Consider the following 7,297-nt stretch of genomic DNA (forward strand, 5'->3'; position numbering starts at 1 on the left):
AAGAATTTGAGTCTACAACGTTTAGTTTAGGTGTGAGAGCCAAAAGGAACTTTTTATGGCTTTAAATGCGTTTTTGCCTGATTGTGCACTTTAGGTGAAAATGTCCAAATCTTAAAAATGAGCATAAGCACAATGAAATTAATGCTGGAATCATCTTTAGGATTCTAGAATACACTAAATACAGCAAAAATTTTGAGTCTACAACGTTTAGTTTAGGTGTGAGAGCCAAAATGAACTTTTTATTGCTGAAATGCGTTTTCAGCCTGATTTTTGTTGGGTCTGATATTACAGATCCCCTTAGTTACTGACCGTGCACCAAGGAAAAAGGAGGCAGAAGCTTTTGCTTTGTTTTATTGCAACCGCGGCTGGGAGAGGAGAGGAGGCGCGAGACCTTAACTCACGCTCGGCTCCTTCCGACTCTCTCCCCTCCCCCGGCCACCTCGTCGCTTTTATTACAGTTAAGTTTCAGTTTCGTTTCATACGTCATGGAAAAATATAAAACAGTAGAGAAAGTTGAGCGGCGCCTCTAAACGACAGTTGATAATATAAAAACATAAAAATATATACAGGATATTCTTTAAAATACACATAATGTTAAGACTACTGTTTTAAGCAACTTCACATTCCCTCCTGTTGTGGATTTAAAAGGACATCAGTAAATACTAAAACAATTAAGTTTTCTCAGTATTACTTCATTAATAGATTCACAACATTTGAACCATTCTCAGGAAATGGCGAAAACCCTTAACTTAAAGGGAAAAATTCCATAACTCCCCCACCGCACGGTGACGAGAACCTCTTGGTCTGAGAATGGAACTGAATTTGAGGTTAGGAAAACACAATAAGATGAGGGTCACACTTTTGTGTCGGTCTCCACAGTGTCAACATAATCCTCTACGCGTAGTAAGTTATATTGATACATCTGGGCCACGAACATACGGGCGACTAATCTCTTAGACATTGGGACAATACAGCAGGAACAAATAACACATAATAAGATAAACATTATAATGATCAAAGTCCAAACAATGTCTGAAAAAGGGTCATCTTCTCCTTTGTTCTTCTTCTTTTTGACAAGAATCAGGGGGTAATCCCTTATCTGAGTTCGGTGACCTTTTTGCAGTGACTCTGGTGGATCCACGTCTCTCTCTCAGCGATTTTGAGAGCGGTGGGTGTGGTCAGGAGAACAACGAATGGGCCGTCCCAGCGTGGACTCGACCATGTTTTCCTTTTTATCACCTTCACCAACACCAGGTCACCCGGGGTCACCGTTTCCTGTGCAGGAGGAAGAGAAGTAGAGGGCAGATCATTTGCTCTTGACACAGTCCGTTCTTTAAACAAGTCACATAACCATTTAGTCAGTGGATCTGCCTCTCCTGTTTTGTCTGACCATGGCTGATTTTAAATGGATGGCCATATTGTCAACGATGGTATTTACAAAATGGCTACCGTTATCACTCCACAAGACTCGTGGAATGCCATGTTCTGGTATTATGTGTTTACAAATAGCTTTAGCTACTGTGAGGGCGTTTGGATGTTTTGAAGGAACAAGTTCAACCCATTTAGTTAGTGAGTCTACTAACACTAAACAGTACTTGTGCTGACCACTTCTGTGTAGTTCAATAAAGTCCATGTGTTAAACTTTAAATGGGTAGGAGCCCACTGGGCATTTCCCTCTCTGTGGTCTTAAGTTTCCCTGAGCATTGTGACGACAACACACCATACATGACCTACAAAAAGTTTTAAAATAGGTTTGTAAGCCCTGTGGTATTGTCATTGTCTGTTCTACCATAGATATGATCCCTCCTGTTGAGACATGGGACTTCCCATGACTCAATGTGGCTACTGCGTGGAACAGACTGCGGGGGATGACTGGTCGGTCTTCTTTGTGGATTAAATCCACCAGTGGTTGCGTTATTTCGGCGAAGTCCAGAACCCATAGATGGCAAAAGTTCACTAGGCCTAGGAAGGCCATCATCTGTCTTTTGGTCTTTGGTTTGGGGGCATCAAGGATAGCTTGTTTCCGATCAGAGGTTAGTTTTCTTCCTTCTGCCGATATGATGTGACCTAAGAAAACTACTTCGGTCTGAGTCCACTGTAGTTTGGTCAGTGAGGCTTTGTTTCCTGTCTTTGCCAGGTGTTGACACAGTTTCACTGCTTCTTCTTGATTTTCTTCTTTGGTTGGACTGGCGATGAGAATGTCATCTACGTAAATCAAGATTTGAGTGGTTTCACTGTGTTCATGGAGGCTCAGACAGTTGTTGATTTCTTGAGAGAAAATGGTGGGGCTCTCTGCATAGCCTTGGGGTAGTCTCGTATAGGTGTATTTCTTTTGATTAAAGGTGAAACCAAACCAATGACGGGCAGACTCGTGCAATGGGATGGAAAAGAAGGCGTTGCTTAGATCAATTACTGTGAACCATTTCTGTTCTGGCTTCAGCGCATTGAGTAGAGTGTGGGGGTCGGGGACGCAGGGGGCTCTCTGTTTTACTGCCTGATTTACGGCTCTTAAGTCGTGGACCATTCGCCAGGTCGTGGTGTCTGCTTTCTTTACTGGAAAGATTGGAGTGTTACAAGTTACCTTGGGGGCTTCTATGAGCACTCCAGCTTTTACCATGTTCATGATTACTGGTGTGATTCCTTCTTTGGCATCAGGTTTGAGTGGGTATTGATTGATTCGTGGGCGATAGTTTGTTCTTGGTTCAATTGTTACTTCTGTGGCTGTGGTCATTAGGCCCACATCGGTTTTTGACGCTGACCACAGCTGAGGTGGTATTTGATCCATGGCGTCTTTTAGTGCCAGGATCGTGGTTTCCTCCGGATGTCATGTACTTAGGTGGGTGCTGGGGACAAATGTTGTCACCCAGTTTAGTTTTTTCCTCCAGACCACGTTTCCTGATGACATGATGCGTTTAAATCTTCCATCTTGACATGGAGTCCACGGAAGTCGTTGTTCGGACCATGTTACATCTCTTATTTTTGATCCTATGTCTTTCCATCTCCAGCCTGTTGGTTTTGCCAGTGAAATGTGGAAGGGAATGCCAAAGCCTTCATATGTGGTTAATGCATATATGTAATCTGGAAAGATTACTGTGGCTGCCATCCATCCTGCCTGTTCGTCCCAAATTAGGTCCTTTATTTGGGCCCGCATGGTTGTCAATCGGGACCATTGATCAAAGAAGTCTCTGTCCTCTTTGTTCGGGGCGAAGCGGATGGTGGAGTGAAGTGGGTACGTGGTTTGGGGCACCCAATTTGAATTTGGTAGGATTTGTTCTGGCATCTGTTGCAGATTGTTTGTTACTGATGTTGGACCTTTTTGGATCGGATCCAGACTGTAGAATGGGCGTGGTTTGTCTTTTCCTTCTAGTACTAACATCTGCATTGGTGTTTCTTGTCCTCTTTTTGTCACGACCATGCTGGAGCCTTCGACCATTAATACAAGGCTCATGGCTTTTATCAAATCTCGTCCGATGAGGTTTTCAGGACAACGAGGCACGTAAACGAAAGTTTGATCTGGGTATTCTGTTCCGTCTTCATCAATAATGGTCAGTGGTTCGGTAAAGTAATGGATGGCTGGTCTACCTCCCACTCCTATGACCATTATTGTGCTTTTTGACAATTTGACACCTGTTGGTAGATCAGTGATCACGGAGGATTGTGCTCCTGAATCCACAATGAATTTCAATGTTGTAGTAAATGGCCCTAAGCCTAGTTTTCTTACTGCTGGGTCAATAGAGGACATCTGGCTAAACAGGACTGTCAGGACAAGCACCTCGACGATCGTTCTGGTGTCATCAGGGTTTTCATCACTTGACCTTTCCTGCTCGCGTCATTCGGTTGGATCCCAGTGGTCAGATTTTGGGGTCTCAATTTTTTGTTTGGAGCGGCAATCTCGGGCAAAGTGGCCGTACTTGCCACAATTGTAGCACACATCCTGTCTGGTGGCTGGTCGGCCTCTTCCTCTTCCGCGTCCACGTCCTCTACCCCGATTGGGTTGGTTTTGGTAGTAAATTGGTCCAGAAGGTGGAGGAGAGGCATGTTGAAAAAATGTGTGCATGGCATTGAAGACTGATGATTGCGCTTTTTGTCTTTTTAGGTCTTATCTTCATCTGGTACATTTTTCTTTCTGTCTTTTCCTTTTTTCTTTTCTCACTTTCCAAAATGCTTTCTGCCCTCATTTTACACTGTTTTATCACACTTCAACGGCACGTAGTTGTGCTTCCAATTTTTCTACATTCTTTCCCTTTTTAATCTTCTTTGCTCTTTTCTCCACTAAACTTTTCTTAACTTCCTCTTTGTTCCTGACATCTCTCAAAGACGGGTTAAAATCATACTTGGTCACCCAGGATTCCAGATACTTGCACGCATTAGCGTCAAAGCTTGCAACAAACTTAACATCCTGGTGTTGTTCTATTTCTTTTCTCAATGACTGGCCCATTGCTTCTACTCCCGAGCGGGCAGCAGTTACTCCCTTCTAACCTTATCTCATAAACACACATAAAGTACACACCCACACACACACACACACACACACACACGCACACGAACACGCACAGGTTTGCCTCTGTGTATTATGAGGACATTTTTTCCAAACCTGTTTAATTGTGTATTACGGGGACACCCCTTTCCGCTAATGCCAGAGAGATGGGACTTGCACCCCAAATTTTTTTTTGGGGTCGTCCAGGGAAATTTCACTTCAAAACTTGAAAAAACTCAACGCACAAAAAAAAGAAAAACCTGAAAAAACAGTAATTATGAGGACATAGATAATGAGCTAAATAAGCCACGCCCATGGCAAAAATGGTAATTATGAGGACCAACTCACATTACAAGGACAAAGTTTACACAACACACAGCAACCATGTCACTGAAGTGACTTGAAAGTTCTGGCATTCTGGCGTTACACAAACTGAAATGACATTGATGTGTAATGACTTACCTGATATAAGGTCGCATTGTTGTGCATAACAATACTGTGAAATGCAAAGTCATACCTGATCCTTGAGCACCATGTTACAACTTTAGGACAGACTGAAACTGGTATGTTAATAAAACAATGCTTCTTATGTGAACAGGTTATCTAGGTCAAGCACATCTTTGTAATGGATAAATTAGACATGAAACCAGATGCAAAAGAGTCAGTGAACATTGAACATTTTATTCTTTAAAACATGACTACCTCTCATCTTAAAGATGAGCAGTTTTCTAATAGCTCATTACTGGAATACCTTCGGATTTCAGAATTTCTGAAACAGGTTCAATGTAGGAAGTGTCCGAAGTACTGTGAGAATCTGGAACATATTCCTCTGCTGATGAATCCTCACTTGAACTGGATACATCAGCAACCTAATTTTTTAAACAAAAACAATTATTACATACATACAGACATACATATACATATAGTCGCTGTCCTGTGAAAAACACTTCCACCATATTTTCCAGACTATAAAGCGCACCGTGATACAAGCCGTGCCGCCAAGAAGGATCGCTACCGGAGAGCAGCCCGCGACCTAAAAATGGAAACGTGTTTTTCACAGGACAGCAATGATATCCATATATACAGTAGACGCACACATACATGTGCATATATACAGCGGCTCTAAAATTGACACCTGCCGGATGCGGGTTAAAGTTCCTTTTGGCGGGTGGTCATAAATATTTACTAGCTTTACTTTGCTGTTACTTAGTGATGTTACACTCGAAGTAGAAGCTTGAGACAAGTGTCGAGCGCTCGCGGCAGAAGTAGCTCCCGCCATTGATGGGCTAATGTGCTAAAGTTCATTTACCAAAGATAGGTGGTCTTCATCATCAAGCAGTTTTGCATTTTTTTTTTTTTTTGCAATCAACGGGATATGTGCCAAATGCTGGAGCAAACTAGAAAAGCATTTAGAACCTAAAGTTTGTGCATATAATGTACTAAAGATTATTATAAATCTAGTCACCACATTTATTCGAAAGATGAGATGAAGCATTTAACAAGAGGGATAGTTAATATGCTTAATCTATGGCATTGCCCCTAAAACGGGTCTTGTGTGATACAGTCCTTCAGTTACAGTAGACGTTTTCTATTTTACCGAGTCAGACAGTCGTTAAGATTGAGACAATTGCTCAACATTTTGCTGCTTGCAACTAAAGACAGCGGTATAAACATGGGTCATAATTTATCCTCTTGACTAAATTATATTCATTCAATGAAAATGCCTGCACTATTAATCCTGGTTGCGTGAAACAAAGATCCATTGCAGATACAAATAACACACAAGATAAAATACCCATCATGCCAGTCCATTCTAGTGCAGCGAAAGGTCCAAAACATAAAGCACATTTATCCAAGCTTGATACAAGTGAATAAACTACCTGATGTTTACACTTCTGTTTAAAAAAAAATAAAAAAATTATAGCGAGTTCACCTCTAAAATCCACCATAAATAAATTAATGGGAAAAAAAGATCACTACAGTGCATAATCTAAATCACCAAACTGCCAACAAATCTTCAATTTGAGATATTTTTAATGTTGACTTGTAGAAATTTTAGTCCCATACAAGCGTATTGTTGGATACAGTATTTTTAACGTCTTGGCAATACACATTGCATAAACAATTGTTGTGATTATATTTGTTAGTTATATAGTTTAGCCCTAGCATCTACTCTACACTCTTCACTCCTAACGTCTTTCTTCTGAAAACTGATTTCAACATCAATATTCAAAAAGAAATCTCGTCACCTGGTCAACTTTGTCTGTGACAGCTACGTCTTCAGCTATGTCTTCAGGTTGTGCGTCAGTTCAAACCTGGTACACATGAAGAAAAAAATACATATAAAATTCAATTCTTAGTAATACACAAGACTGTACCTGTGCATGTACACAGTTACAGTACATACAGAACAATGAATAGGTTAAAGTATTGTGAATGCAAACTCATTTTATTTGCCATTACAAAAATAAATAAATAAATCCTTCTGCACTACAGGTTTGTGTAAATTGGTGACGTCTATTTTTCACAATGAAACAAAAACAAGAAAATACACAGTCCTCAGAGAATCCATACCTGACCAGAGTATGAATTGTGAGGACTGTATGTGTAACTCCAAGCCCTGAAAACTTATTTTACACTCACAGTGTATAAATACACTGTCCTCAGAGTGTCAGTTATTCACAACTACGACATTGTGAGGACTATGTATCTGCGAGGGCTGCTCAGTATTGACAAAACATGCGACATGGGTGTTTTATACAGTGATGGAGATTATTTAAGCATTTAACACATACCTAAAAAAAAAGATCTATCCATATA

At 40.9% G+C, this 7,297-nt stretch overlaps 1 long non-coding RNA gene across 1 annotated transcript in view; it reads right to left on the reverse strand.

The window, feature by feature from the left end:
• Positions 1-338: 338 nt before the first annotated feature.
• The window catches only part of LOC144040782 (uncharacterized), a 7,478-nt gene continuing 519 nt past the window's right edge, over positions 339-7,297 (reverse strand). The window contains exon 2 of the long non-coding RNA XR_013289852.1: positions 339-6,792. This is a non-coding gene — a long non-coding RNA (uncharacterized LOC144040782). The remainder of the gene's footprint in view (positions 6,793-7,297) is intronic.

The sequence above is a fragment of the Vanacampus margaritifer genome, unplaced genomic scaffold (assembly GCF_051991255.1).
Source record: "Vanacampus margaritifer isolate UIUO_Vmar unplaced genomic scaffold, RoL_Vmar_1.0 HiC_scaffold_22, whole genome shotgun sequence".
Classification (NCBI taxonomy): Eukaryota; Metazoa; Chordata; class Actinopteri; order Syngnathiformes; family Syngnathidae; genus Vanacampus; species Vanacampus margaritifer.